We start from the raw sequence: 12,088 nt of genomic DNA on the forward strand, positions 1-12,088 counted from the left end.
CTCTCTGTGTTACGGGATGCGGTGCATGTAAAGCATAGTCCCTGCCACTTAAAAGGCCCCCCCGTAAAGATGAGAAGACTGCTCGTGACATTACGTGTATGTGTGCATATTTAAGCTTGCATGCCTACGTGTCAATAATCCAATTAATGGTCTCCAGTTATATTTAAATTCTGCCAGCATAGAGCTACTATATATGAAGGATAGTTTTTATGTTTCTAATTAACCTATGAACTCCTGAGTAATTTAATTCCAAATACAAGATAGACAAGATAATATATAGCCAACTCGTGCTATGCCATTTTATCTCTGTGTTCATTGGAGCCTATGAGTTCACAAAGTCAGTAAAAAAACTGTATTCTTGTTCTAAATAATTACAGTATTTTAACTTTAATTATGGTGCATTGAGTGGTAGACCTTTAAAGCTGTGCAGCGATTTGCCTCAGTGAGTTAGACTACTCGGTAAGCTTCATTATATTCAAGATATAAAAGGATGGATGTTTCCCACTTTATAGCACACTCCTGAAGGAGTTCCCACAGCGCTATCAAAACTGAGGCTGGAGCATTTTTGGAGCCTGTGCTTCTTCTTTTTAAATAAAAATCCTCAAATGTAAGGTTTTACAGGAAAGAGCTATGGGGAAAGAAAGTTGGCAAACTGAAAAACAGGCTTTGTCCTGGCAACATCTGGACTCGGAAGGAGCCGCAGAGTGTTGGTGGCTTAATTTCCTTCTGACAAGTGACATCAAGATGACCTGTGGAGTCACCGCTATCTATCCGTGGACGGAAGAAGAACCTTAGGGGATTCCAAATGACAATAACATGGCAATGGGCATTCAGGGGCTGTCCTTCTGCAATTCCACAGAAAGGTTTCTCTGGGAAGGGACATGAGAGGTACCTGCTTTGAGAAGACTGGGACTGAAGTTAGTGTTACAGAAAGACTGATCAAGCATTAATCAGCTAAACGAAGTGAAGATTTCAAAAATAGGATGAGAAATTTTATTCCAAAGGTAAATAGTTACTGAAACAGCAACAGGTCCTGAGCTATTTCTCAAATCCTCTACTTGATGAATTGTACAACCACTGAGAGTGAGGGATGTGATGGGCAACGCTAGGACTCGAGTAATTAAGTGAAATCTAAGGAAGATAAATTAGGTTAAGTCATTGGACAGTGAGACTGCCTGGTCAAAGGATTTCCATCTTTATTGACTTGACTGTGGGAACAGAAGATGAAATGTTCCAGGCATTGAAAATGAAGGCTATGTCTTGAAAGACATCCAAACTTAGAAGGCTTTGGGCTTAAATGGCTCTGGCCCACCTACAAGATGGTGCAGAATAAACCTGGAGTGATCACACTGACAGCGTGCCAGAGGGACTGGGCCACGCGTCTCAAATAACAGGCCTGTAATCCCTGGAATATTAAACAACAATGTGGCTTTATTTCTATCCTGATGAATTGCAGGAGATGGTCAGGTACCTGTGGTTTGGATAAAAAACGCACCATTTCTTTTCCTAATCCAGCTTCTAATATGCCTGCATCCATTAGACTTGGATGCAAGGCTGGAGTGGTCCAGAGATTCTGCAGGGGAAGAAAAAGTGCTTCACTCATGGGTGGTGGTAACACAGGCCCAGAGCGCTGCTCAGAGAAGGCCTCCTGCTTTCCGGTGCTACATATTTTCCACGGCCATCCCCAGAGGGCTCGGAAGTTTTTCCTCCAATAACCAGAGCTTAGAAACGTTTTTCAGAATGATGAGAATTTGGAGTGGGAATTGACTCTTTGTCTTTCTCTCTCTCTTTTTTATTTTTTGCTTTTTTTGCTTCCCCCCATGCCTAGCGGGTTTTCAGAATAATGCACATAGTTAAAGAGGGCCTACTGGAAGAACCCTGTTTTTATGGGATTTGATCAGATAGGGCACCTATACATTGGTAGGTATATATTTCAACACGAGTGGCCATTCATTAACTCAACCTGCCTCAATTTCAGTGTTTCACTTCCCGATCTTTTTCTGCATGTCTTCTCAACCCATGTAAAGATGTCTCCAGAATCTCCCCTCTCTCTTCTTTGCTTCTTTCAATGTTTTTAGTGTTTTTTTTTTTTTTTCATTTTTCTGGGAGACAGCAAAACGAAAATGAATAAACATCTCTCTGAATTTCTCACTTTTTGGGGACATTTTCTTTCAGCCCAGAACATTTTTCTCTGTTTCATCCTTTCTCACCTGACTCTTGCTGACTCTAGTGACCCACTGATAGATTCCTTTCCATGGCTCTTGCACCTTTTCAAGTTAGATCAGATCTTATTTCTTTTCCTGCAAACTGTTCTTTCTGCTTTGAGCCCCCACAACTCTCTCTCTCTCTGTCTCTCTCGCTCACATACACACAAGCATACGCAATCACACACGAGTTAGCAGCAGCAGGAATGTGGCTTGCCCTCAGCAGATACTTCTAAATTCCCATGTTAAAGCGTTCATCCCCTGGCCCCATTGCTCTTTTTATGCCCTGGCGTTTCTCAAGCGATCTGTCCTTTCATAATTTCTTACTTGCACAGTGGAACAGGGGAATGTGCAAATGAGCTGGCAGGGGGCTTCTACTGCCACTCATCTCGGTGACTTGCCGTCTTCCCTGGAAAGTGTGGCTAGAGAGTGTAGAACGTGTGTTGTTTGTACCAGGTTCAGCTAGAGGTGTAGACAGCACATGTATGAGATCTCGTTTGAAGCAGCAGGGCCCCTGTTGGGGGAATAAATATTGCAACAACACAGCTTCTTGATTTTTTTGATTTTTGTGAATTGTGAATTTTTGATGGTTGTCTCTATCAAGTCGGAGTAGCGATGACTTGCTAGCACTATGTGAGTACATGACTGCGTCAGGAAACTAAAGGGAAATTTGTCACCCTGCGCACATACAATGACACTTTCATACCAGGTGATGATTATTTTTAAAAATACACATACAAAAAGAGACATGTCATTTTCTCTTTTATTTTTTCCATTTCTCACCTTGAAAACGTCTTGGTTTGTGTGACGCAGAGTTAGTTATTCTTATTCCAAATTTATGAATTGAAGCTTGGAGGAGGATTTATATAACTGAAAAGTAAATTCTTCTTTTTGAACTTCTGCTAAAGAAACAAGGGTGCTTTTTTCTGCCTCCAAAATAAAAACCTTTGAACATCTTTTCATTGTGTTATGTGCTCCAAGTGTTTACTCACATAGGAAACTTCATTTCTATACTAGATGCAGAGTTTTAAAAAGCATCCCCTGTGTTGATACAGAAACATTCAATTTTTAAAAAAGGGCACCTTCAGAGACCAGCTAAACATTTCTTTGGCAAACACAGGCTCTAATCTGAGTGCCCTCAGAGTTGAGGAGGTGTCCCAGGGAGGGGGGCCTCCTCTGCAGTATGGGGGGCACAGGGACTGGAGGAAGGAAGAGCTGCATAAAGCAGGTGGGGCCCAGGGAGGGTGGGGCAAGGAGACCTGAGATCAACTTCTCCAAAGCGGTACTTCCTCCAAGACTCGATGCTTCTCACTCCAGAGAATCCTGTCTCTCAACCACTGAGCACCATGTGGCCAGTGCCCTTTCCAGAAAGGTCAGAGCACTGTTACATGATTGTGAACACAGAGTCCAAAGGAGTGTCCACAGTTGTCCCCTCCCACCCCCATCCGGTCTCTCTCCCTTCCCAACAGAGATGGGCTGCACTCAGGGGGTGCTTGTCTACTTCTCAGTTCCCCATACCCACCCTACCCTCCTGCCAGTACCCTTGACCCAACCTTCCTACATGGTTAGATGCAGAGGAAGCATTTTTCTATCTACCCTGCCCTGACTTTTCTTCCAGATTGATTGAGGGATTTACCAAAAAAAATTGCACACAATTAATGTACACATTTTGGTAGACATATATTTGTGTTATCATTACCACAACCCAGGTAATGAACATTACCATCACCACCAAAAGTTTTCCTGTGTTTCTTTGTGTTTTTATGTTTTTGTGGTAGAAATCACAGCATGAGAGCTATCCTTTTAACAAAGTTTTAAGCCCACAACACCTTGTTAACTATAGGCATTACATTGTACAAAGGGTCTCTGGAACTTACTCCACTTGTGTAACTGTAAGTTTGTCCTCACGGAACAGCAACTGCTCTTATCCCCTCCCACTGTTTTCTGGGAACCACCATTCCATTGTTTACCTCTACATTTTTGACTATCTGAGGGGGGGGGGGCTATGTGAATAGAACTGCGCAGTATTTGTCTTTCTGCAACTGACTTACCAGAATGTCTTCCAGAGCTATCCATATGGTTGCAAGTATCTATCCCTCATTTTAATGTGGGGTGGCCATCATCAGTGGCTCCTAGCATTCCTTAGACTGACAACTCAATCTCTCATTAGCCTTGACTTCCTCACGTGGTATAACTTGGAGGCTAAAAGTTCCCCTTCCCACCCTAAAAGTTCTCTCTTCCCGTGAGAATAAGAAGGAACTCAGAGGGTAAGGAGAGAAATCATACTGTCCCTTTAGGCACCGACTTTCATTCCAATGGCCATGACTTTGGGGATATTATTTTTAGAATGTAAAATAGTTATAAATTAATCTAGTTGAGCATTCTTGAGATCTTGGTCTCACAAAAAGGCCTTTTGGGGGTCTATATTATTTTTACTTTTTGATATTTGCTTTTTCACCTGATAACTACGTAGGTTTCTGTGCTCATAAAGAAGGAGCAGACAGAGTTAAAAGAGGCTAAACCATTTAAAAATCTCTACCAGAAGTGATTTGCAGAATTGGGGTTAGAATTCAGAATTCTTGCATGTATGAGGCGTTAACTCAGGTCACCTTAATTTTAAGTATCACTAAATTTTATGTGAACTCTCATAGCATCTATTTTGTGAACAACTCGGGAACATAAGGAAAAGTCTTTGACCCACTTAACAAGCCAAAATAACCAATGCAAGTAGTGGTCGAGGTCTAACGTTCTGCCTTGCATAGAACTGAACATTTTATTAAAGGCAAGTAACAAGTCAACAAAACCTTAAGTCTTAACTACAACTCAGAAGAGCACATGTGCCCAGTGGTTGAACACCTGACTTTGGGCCTAGTGCACACAGTGCCCCTGCCTAGGAGTCACACAGGAACAGCACTGGGTGGGACAATGACATCTGAGAGTGTGGTTTGTTGGTTTCCATCGTCCTAACTGTCCATCACACGGTCTGTAGACAGGTTGACGGCTTCAGAGGAAATGCAAAGAGGTGATTTATTCCCAGACGTTGCTGAATTTGAAAGGTATGATTAATGATCGTATTCTGAAAGACTCTGCTTATTCTGCAAGGACGGCAGTGGCCTTGTATTCCTTGCCAGTTCCTTCAGTAAACAGGCTGTAGTTTATCCTGCTTAGTTCTCTCCTCCTTTACATATTGTTGTTTACATTCGTTAGATGTCCACATTTGACTCTTATGTTTCTAGGGTGTTATATTCTTGATTCACAGAAGTGGATCAGGGACTCAAGAGTTGTTAACTGAAGCATAAAAAATAGTGATGAAAATAGTAAAAGCAAGTATCACAACTTAGAATAACATCGTAAATATAGATAGTGGACAGGGCTTAGATGCGAAAACAGAATGGGATTCTGCATCTATTGAGATAACTCAATTTTTAAATGTGCTGAATTTTCACAAGCTGTATAAGAAAAGTGCAAATAAGAACAATGGATGTTTGAAAATCTGATTTTGTTGAATCATGCTTCCATTTCCCCTGAAGATTTCAGCACTGTGTCTAATAGGAAATTTTGTTAAATAAAGGCAAAGAAGCATTAGATTTTCAAGTCATTCTGAAGTATAGGGAACACACTAGAAAGCTTATCACTATTTTTTCCAGAACAATGGTCAAATAATGTTTTCCACCAATCAATGTACAAATTTTATTTCTCAAGATGGAGAAAAGGTCACTCAAGATTTCCTTCCTATAGGGAAAAAAAAAACAAAATAGAAAATGAAACCTGTTTCAGTAATGATATGATAGGCAAGCTTATAAAATTTAATGATAATATTATGCTTGGAGCAAAAGTAGTGTGAGCTATTGAAAAAAATCGTTTTATCTAAGAACACTGCTCAACGTCATACAATATCAATGGCAGGGTAGCTGATACATATATTTTTTAGAGTAACTGAGACCACGGATGGGCAGAATGTACAAATCAGCTCTTGCCAAGTAGGAAAAAATAGCTGAGAAAATAGAATAAACATACACTAAGATCTTCAGTGTTCTGTGCTTTAGGTTTTCTATCTCATGTTTTCACTCCTAATTGCTCTAAAGTGAGCACTATTCTTATTCGCCCTTGGCAGCTTGGAAAATAATAGCTAGCAGGTTAGGACTGTAGCTGAGGGGCTTGACCACTAAGGAATCAACTCCAGAGACAGAGCAATCACAATTTACTGCTTATAGGGAAGAAAAAATGATAATTTTTGTTTATCACGGAAACATACACCAAAGAGACACAATTATTTTATCAGAATAACATGCCCAAATGCACTGGGGTCAGTGATGATGAAAAGCCATAGAACAGACATCAATTTCTGAGTATATGTTTCCTGCTAGGGTCCCCAGGAAGCAATCTCTGAGAGGGAAATCAGCATCGGGGATGTCTATTAGGCACTGACATCTATGACATGGGAGGGGCAGAGGCGGCACCAGGCAGTGGAGAAGCTGAGCAGTGCCACGGAAGAGCTCAGCCGACTGCTTGCATGGCTCTGGAGAAACAGTGATGGCTGTTCAGAATTGTCCTACTTTGAACAAAGGAACTGGGTATTTAGATCTTTGTAGGACAGGCACTGAGTGTGGACTGCCCTCAATAGGAGCTTCTACCTTGGGCAGAGGGCTGATGGCTAGGGATCATCTTTCAACATTGTGTCCACCAGGTGAGTAACTAAGTCCTTTATTTCTGAAGGAGACTCTTTACAGAGAGCCCACCAGAATGTTTTAAAGAGAAAGAATCAGCGGGTCAGTCCTTTGCTTTTCTGCTCTACAGTGTTCTGACTGTTGAAAAAGTTATGCACAATTTTAAAAAATTATCACGTGAATTGAGCCAGTTGAGATTCTAATTATTTTCCCATGAGGAGCGTAAATCATGTATCTCAGCCATATTCAGTAACTTACAGAATAGCCAATCTTCAGGGCTGATACAGCATCCATTTTATTGGATTATAAATTATCAGGATTTCTCAGAATGCCAGAGTTGTGGTGGTAAGGGCTTAATCACAGACAGTCTGTTTCTTTTCTAACTACCCCCGCACCCCTGCCAAAACTCAGCACCAAAATACCAGTTAAGGTGCAACTGGTATTCATGATAAACCAAACCAAACCAAACCATGCATAGTGCCTGGAAAATTCTACAAAGAGAAGATTTGAAATCCATTTATCATTATTCCCCAGGTTGAAATATTTAACCTTGTAGCTTTTGAGAATAATGTGCTTTAGTGAAGAGCAGACTATGGTTAAAAAGAAAAAACAAAACAGTCCTGGAGTTTCTGGATTCATGTTTCGTCTGGATGCATGGAACTGTTTGACACTTCAGCCTCCCCCCACTGCCCCAAATCATGAATGGGGTAAGGAAAGAAGTGATGGAATGTAAAAGTGGACCAATGGCTGGAAAATACCTATCATCTCTGTGAATGAACACACACTGGGAGAAAAAAACCAAGTGTTGTCCCCTCATTGATGAGGAACCATCATCTTTATTCTTAGTTTTGAAATACTGTATTTTAAATCAATGTCTTAATTATAAAAATATTTTTAAGATGTAATCGAAATGAGTGTCCTGACCATGTGCCAAATGTTGAATGAGGGAGCTATAGATACAAAATCATGGATAGGTACCATGTGATACAAAGAAGACCAGTTATTAGGTTGCAATTCTGATTTTGCTACAGTAGAGCTGTGTGACTTGGGCTCATTGTTTCCCTTTCTGGGCCTAAGGACTTTCATCTGTAAGATAAAGGGGCTTGTTTACATCAGTTTCTCAGCTTTGGCGATAGTGGCATTCAGGGCCAGTTAATTCACTGTTGAGGTGAGGGAGGTTTTCCTTGAAGGATGTTTACTAGCATCCCTGGCCTCTGCCAACTAAAAGTCAGCAGCACCCACCTCTCCCTCCCTTTCATTGTCAAAGACACAAATGTATTGGGCATTGCCAAGTGTTCCCTGGGGACAAAATGGTCCCCAGATGAGAATCGCTGGTTCACGTTTCTGTCAGTTTTATGACCTGTGCCTGACATGGGTCTTTCGGAACCAGTACATAAGGATAAGGGCCATCCATCCTCAGTTTTTCCCCACGGCAGATGACGCCAGAATTAAGAATTTGCTCCTAAAAGCATGGCTTAAGTCAGGATGTGGCTGTACAACATTCCACTGAAACCTGCCACCGAAACTCTGAAAGATCCAGAGATCAGAGTACTCATTAGCCAGAGATTCAGGGTCGTAGATCTTATCAATGGAACCAGAAGGCCCTAGGAAATAAGGGCATTGTCATTCAGCCACCTCAGCAGGAGCTAAATCTAGAGAAGAGCTTATCCCCAGTTGATCTAGGCAAAGAGAGGTGACAAAGGTTTCCAGAGCCAGCACTCTCCAGACAAGAAACACAGGATAAAGCTACTCGGCTGAATCTGCATGCTGCCATTTTCACGGACATGTGGGATGGGTCTGTGGGCAGAGCAAGACACCCAGAGAGGGACCTGGGGGATATGTGAGGGCCACAGAAACCTGAAACCTAAAGATGCCTGATGAACTGGATTTCAAAACTGCTTTCCACCAGGGTCTTACTCTTCATGTTTCACTTTACCCCTTTTTGGTAACAGGATGTCTATACCTGTTATCTTATGCATGTCCCAACATTGTATGTTAGGAGCAGATACCTGATTCTTTAATTTCATAGATCCACAGATGGAGAGAAATTATATCCAGAAGCTTGAGCGGCACTTGATTTAAATGATTATCTCAATGTTTCAGTGAGATTTTGGGTTTTTGGCTATGCGAGTTCTGGACTTTGAGTTGATACTATGATGGGATGGGACCCTTAGAAACTCTGAGAGTGTATGAATCTATTTTGCACTTGGGATCCATGTTAATCTCTACATGCTGGGGCCTGGGCTGTGGTAGGCATGACCTGCCATCCCCCTCCCTCAGATATATCCCGCCCAAGTCCTTGCAACTTGTGAATATGATGAGACATCACTTCCATGTTTATATCACATCACATGGCACAGCTGACCTTAAAATGGGGAGATTTACAAGTGGGTCTCATCTGGTCCCATGCACTCGTGTAAGCAGAAGAGAACCTCAGAGAGATTAAAAGCATAGGAAGGGTCCTAGTTGCTCATTTGAAGGTGGAGGAGAGAAAAAATGTGAGGGGCCTTAAGAGGTTTTGAGAAGCTCCTATTTGACAATCAACAGAGAAATGCAGGTCTCAATCCTACAACTTCAAGGACTGGATTCCACCAGCTTGAATGAGCTTGGAGTAGATTCTTTCCCAGAACCAATAGATAAGAATCGGGCTGGCTAACACTTTGTAATACCCTTAGCATAGGACTCTAGTGAACTCTCTTGCACTTCTGATTTATAGAACTTAATGTTTTAAGCTAAGTTTACAGAAATCTACTATATGATAATAGAAAATAAATATATGTGCTAAATGTAAAAGAGTTGCTGAAAGATACAATTTGAAGAGAAAAGATAATAATAGCATATTAGAAGATATTAATGCAACACACAACTTTCTGGAGCTTAAAAACATGATTTTCCCAAAGTATGATATGGAGATGAATTAAAATGGAGGATAGCCAGTTTTCAAATGTAAAAGTGTATGTAGCCTATAATATCAAAGGAATAGATATCCTCAAGTAAATGTAAGTGAAGGGAAATAATGACAAAAATACAGGGAAAAAAGAGAAAAAAAGACTAACAAAGAAAATTTTCAGGAAAAGTGCAAAGTAAAAATGACAAAGGAACTAAAATGATAAAATTAGAGAAAGAAAAATTATGAGACATTATTTGTACAACCCTAAGGGAATATTTTCAAAAACCTATGTGGAAAGGTTAACTTTATAGTAAAACATAATCTACCTCAAATGACCCCAGCACAGAGAGAATACATAGACTAAGGTTTTTATAGGAAAAAATATATACAAAGTTATAAAAGAGCTCTGTGAGAAAAAAGCACTAGGTTCAGATAATGGTCCAGAAAAATCTCACCAAATCTTTATAAAAGAGGCAACCCCAGTGCTACTTGAAATGTTGTTGAATAAACAGGGAGAAGGAAAACTTCCAAATTCTTTTAAAGAATATAGAGTAGCATTTGATAGAGATTTCTCAGAGAGGAAAGCACCCATGAATCTCACCAGTGCAAAAATCTTTTTGCAAAAACAGGTTATATAGGAAGTACCAATGCAAAAATCTTTTAAAAACATGGACATATTCCAACAACACCTTAAAATAATACATCATTGCCAAGTGGGGTTTACTACAATCTGAGAAAATGTATATATTATCTATGAATAGATTATTAAAATCTAAACAACTCATCATATTAACAAATCAGGAAAAATCAGAATTATTTCCATTGTGTTTAAAAAACACTTTGTAAAATTTAACACCCATTTTTGATAAAACCTACCAACTAAACAAGAATCTTAGTTTTATACTATATTTACATATACATATTCCTAACCTCTGAAACCTGCCTCTGAATGCTGATACTTTAGAAGCATTCTTGCTAAAGTGAGAAACAAGATAAGGTTGCCCAATATAGCAAATAGGATTTAATGTGGCTTTAGAAGTCTGAAGCAAAAAAAATTAAATGAGAAGAAAATTAGATGCATAAAAATTAGAAAGAAGGGGTAACCTTTTGAAACTGTATATCTGGGAAACTTAAGAGAATGATGAGAAAATGATTACAGACAAAAGATGGTAAAAAAAGCAGGACGTGAAGGTAATTCACAGAAATCAGTACAGCTTTGTATATGAGAGTTAGATGCTGTCATGAGAGAAAAGATCCAATTAAAATTACAACAAAGAAAATGAAATGCCTCATCATGAACCTAAGAAATGTACAAAAGTTAAATCAGAAAAAAAACTTTAAAATATCCCTGAGACCCTAAATTAGATTTGAATAAGTTGGAAAAACTTCCAATGTTCTTAGATAAGCAGACCCAGTATCATAAAGATACTAATTCTTCCTAAGCTGTTTTTATAAATTTAGCACTGTCCTCATAAAATAGTAAGAAGAATTATAATGATGCTGCCCAAGTTGATTTGAAATTCTACTTGGAAAAATAAAGAAGCAAATGTAGGTAGAGAAACCTTGAAAAGTAAGGGTATCAGTGGTGGGGATGGTGACTCGCCTGTCAGATGGTCTTGTGTGGGTTAACCCTCCATGGGAGTCTGACAATGGTCCCTGCACAGGCAGGTGGATGTCACACAGAATTGACCCCAAGGCGCATGGTAATTCAGTATCTGTAGGGAAAAGTCAGACTTTCTAATGAATGGTGTTGAGATATCTGAAAAAAAGATGTATTTAAATCCATACCTCACTCCACAGACCAAGATAAATTGCAAAATGGCTGAAGATCTAAATGTAAAATTCCAAAGCATACAACTCTTGAAAGCAGGTGTTAATGAATCTCTTATGCATTGAAGACAGGGAGACTTACCAGCTGTGACTCAAAAACCCATAAGCAATTTAGAATGATTAGCTTCAACTACATAAAAAAGAAAAAAAAGGCACCTTGTGCAAAATAATAAAATCAATAAAAAATATTGTAAATTTACACAAAGAGTTATAATCACTGAATATAAACAGCAATACAATTGAGTGGGGAAAGACTAGTAACCTAACAGAAAGATGGAAAAGAATATATGAACATGTAATTCTCAAAAAGTAATTTAAATGACTTTTAAATATGAAAAGATCATTAATCTAACTCATAAGAAGAATACAAATTAAATTATATTATCATTTCTTGTGTGTCGGTTCTACAAATATCTAAAAATATGAAAATATAGAACCAAGGCAAGGCTATGGGGAAACCATCACTTTATATATTCTGTGGGAATGTGATGCTGTGT

The sequence above is a fragment of the Artibeus jamaicensis genome, unplaced genomic scaffold, assembly GCF_021234435.1.
Source record: "Artibeus jamaicensis isolate MK-2021 breed Jamaican fruit bat unplaced genomic scaffold, CSHL_Jam_final contig_1015, whole genome shotgun sequence".
Classification (NCBI taxonomy): Eukaryota; Metazoa; Chordata; class Mammalia; order Chiroptera; family Phyllostomidae; genus Artibeus; species Artibeus jamaicensis.